Here is a 3,027-nt window from a genome sequence, read left to right as displayed (position 1 = left end):
TTTTTCCCAGTCAGTAGTTGAGCGCCCGCTCAGAGAGCTGAGCGCCCGCTCAGGAGAGCTAAGCGGCCGCTCAGGAGGCGGCCGGTCGCTGATTTCGCTGAAAAAGCCTTTTTTGAGTAGAATTTGACGATTTTAAGGGTCCAGGTCCACTAGGGGCGTATATATACTTAAAAAAAAGGGTTTTCATCATCCGGGAAGATTGGGATACCAAGGAGAAGACCTAGAAGCACAGAACAACTCCGAAAAAGAAGATCTTGTTTTCAACTTGTGATTCTTTGAATTAGTTGTAACTTTGGATGCTCGTTTTCGTTCTTGTTGAACCTAGATCTCGTTTATTCGTACTTTGATTATTATTTAGTTTATTAAGACCTTGTTTATACCATGCTTTCATTGGAACCCATGGTGACGATGAGTTCGATTATGGGCTAATCGTTGTCATGGGATTCTAGCGGATTTACTTATAATTTGAATAGTTAATTGTTTCGATATCTTGGTGTGTGGTGATTGATTGATATTCAACCTTATTCGTCTTTTGTGCGTAGCTAACATATAAGATAGCGTGTTAATCTCTATTGAAGCGACAGTGAATATAGAGGTTTAGAACTTGCCATGCTAGCATAGGTTCATGTATGTGCATGCATGATTCGTAGGTAACTCTAACCATTTTACTTGCCCTATGTAATCAAGATAGATAACTTGTTCTTAAACCGTTATGTTGTCAAATTCTATAGACATATAGGGTCTCAATATAATTGGTGCATATTCAGCTTCTATCTCTTTTGTGGATGTCTGGTAGAATGGTACTCGTGCAACGAAAGTTGGTGTTTATCAGTTTCGTGTTATCTGATTAGTGTCCTCACCATCACATGCTAAGGTTAAGAACGAGAAGGCTATTGAATGAAGTATATAATGAAGTTAGAATCCCATGTTTTTCATATATAGTAATTCAACTTCAATTCTCTTAGTTAATGTTATTTAGTATAATCTCTTAGTTTAATAAAAACCCAATTTGTTATTTGTCTTAGCATTGAGCGATAACCATACATTGTTGCATAGGTGCATAAATTGAACTTAACCTAAACCGGTCTCTGTGGGAACGAATCTGATTTATATCTTATACTACTTGCGAACGCGTATACTTGCGTGAATATTAGCGCGTGTTTTCGCCCTAACAAGTTTTTGGCGCCGCTGCCGGGGACTCGGTGTTAATTTTTAGTTTATGTGCTTGTCATCAGTGGTCGTTAAAGTTCACTGACTCAGATTCTTTTACTTTCACAGTTTATTTGTTTGTGTTTCAGGTACTCATTACAATGCGAGATCCAACAGCAAGAACGAAAGCCTTAATGGACTTTTCTCAACCCAAGATCAATGACATTCAATCTAGCATTGTCCAGCCAGCTATCACAGCTAATACCTTTAAGATCAAGCCTGGCATAATTCAATGGGTGCAGAATTCAGTCCAGTTTGGGGGTTCTTCAACGGAAGATCCCAATATGCACATTAGGGATTTCATTGAGATCTGCGACACCTTCAAGTTCAACGGTGTTTGTGAAGATGTTGTGAAGCTGAGACTATTCCCATTCTCTCTGAGGGACAAGGCTAAGAGCTGGTTACACTCTCTACCAGCTGGTTCGATTACTACTTGGGAGGATCTTGCTCAGAAATTCCTTACTAAATTCTTCCCTATGGCGAAGACAGCTGCAATCAGAAACGCTATTACTCAATTTGCGCAGCAAACGGGAGAATCGCTAAGTGAAGCTTGGGAGCGCTACAAGGAGATGCTTAGGAAGTGTCCTCATCATGGAATTCCTGATTGGATGATCATCACTTATTTTTACAATGGGTAGGGAGCACAGTCCAGACGCATGCTCGATGCAGCATCAGGCGGAGCATTATGTGCAAAGAGCTATGAGGAAGCTTATGATCTAATTGAACTGATGGCTGCTAATGAATATCAGTATCCAACCCAGAGATGTCCACAGGGCAAGGTAGCAGGAGTTTTTGAGGTGGATACAGCTATGGCTATCACTGCTCAACTAAAGGCGTTGTCTATGAAGATCGATTCTCTGGCTAACTATGGTGTTAAGCAGATAACCAGTGTTTGTGAGCTGTGTGCAGGTCCGCATGCGACAGAGCAATGCGCTATATCTAGTGACTCAGCTCAGTTTGTGAGCAACTTTCAGAGATCGCAGCAACCAGTTCCAGACACTTATCATCCTGACAACTGGAATCATCCTAACTTCAGCTGGAGCAACAATCAGAATGCGATGCAACAGCCATTTCAGCAGTTTGCAAATAAGCTATTTAACCCTCCTGGTTTTCAGCAACAATTTACACCAAGACAACAACTCCAACTTCAACAACAAACTCATGATGCAGGTCTATCTTCGAATGAAAAATCTGAATTGGAGGAGTTGAGACTTATGTGCAAAAACCAGGCTCTTATATGCCAAAGCCAGGCTGTTTCTATCCAGAATCTGGAGAACCAAATAGGGCAAATTGCTAATGCCTTATTGAATCGACCACCAGGAACGCTTTCTAGTGATATAGATGCCAATCTAGGAAAGAAGAAAGTTGAAGAACAGGTGAACGCCATCACCTTAAGGTCTGGAAAGGTCGCAAGCCCCCAAGTGCAGCAAGACGAAGAGCCAGAAAAATCTCAAGATTCAGAAAATGCAGTTATGGCTGAAGAAGATGTGCAGAAGGAAGTAGAGGTGGAACCAAGGAAGAATACTGTGGAACACACTCCTCCTGAGGGTAATACAGGGGAGAAACAGATTTATCCTCCACCTCCTTTTCCTAAAAGGCTGCAGAAGAAAAAGCTGGATAAGCAGTTTGAGAAGTTTCTGGAGGTGTTCAAGAAACTTCATATCAACATACCTTTCGCTGAAGCTCTTGAACAGATGCCTAGCTATGCGAGGTTTATGAAAGGTATTCTCTCTCGGAAAGTGAAGCTCGATGACTTAGAGATCGTTGCTCTAACGGAGGAATGCAGTGCTGTGCTGCAACAGAAGTTGCCTCCGAAGC

General features: G+C 41.6%; 1 non-coding gene across 1 annotated transcript; it reads right to left on the bottom strand.

Annotated features, from left to right (window-relative positions):
• Nucleotides 1-1,700: 1,700 nt before the first annotated feature.
• LOC141701075 (small nucleolar RNA R71) lies at nt 1,701-1,807 on the bottom strand. Its single transcript, XR_012566652.1, has one exon. It is a non-coding gene; the product is annotated as a small nucleolar RNA R71 (small nucleolar RNA).
• Nucleotides 1,808-3,027: the final 1,220 nt, after the last annotated feature.

This window comes from Apium graveolens, unplaced genomic scaffold (assembly GCF_009905375.1).
Source record: "Apium graveolens cultivar Ventura unplaced genomic scaffold, ASM990537v1 ctg3297, whole genome shotgun sequence".
Classification (NCBI taxonomy): Eukaryota; Viridiplantae; Streptophyta; class Magnoliopsida; order Apiales; family Apiaceae; genus Apium; species Apium graveolens.
This window is presented reverse-complemented; position numbering and strand designations above follow the sequence as displayed.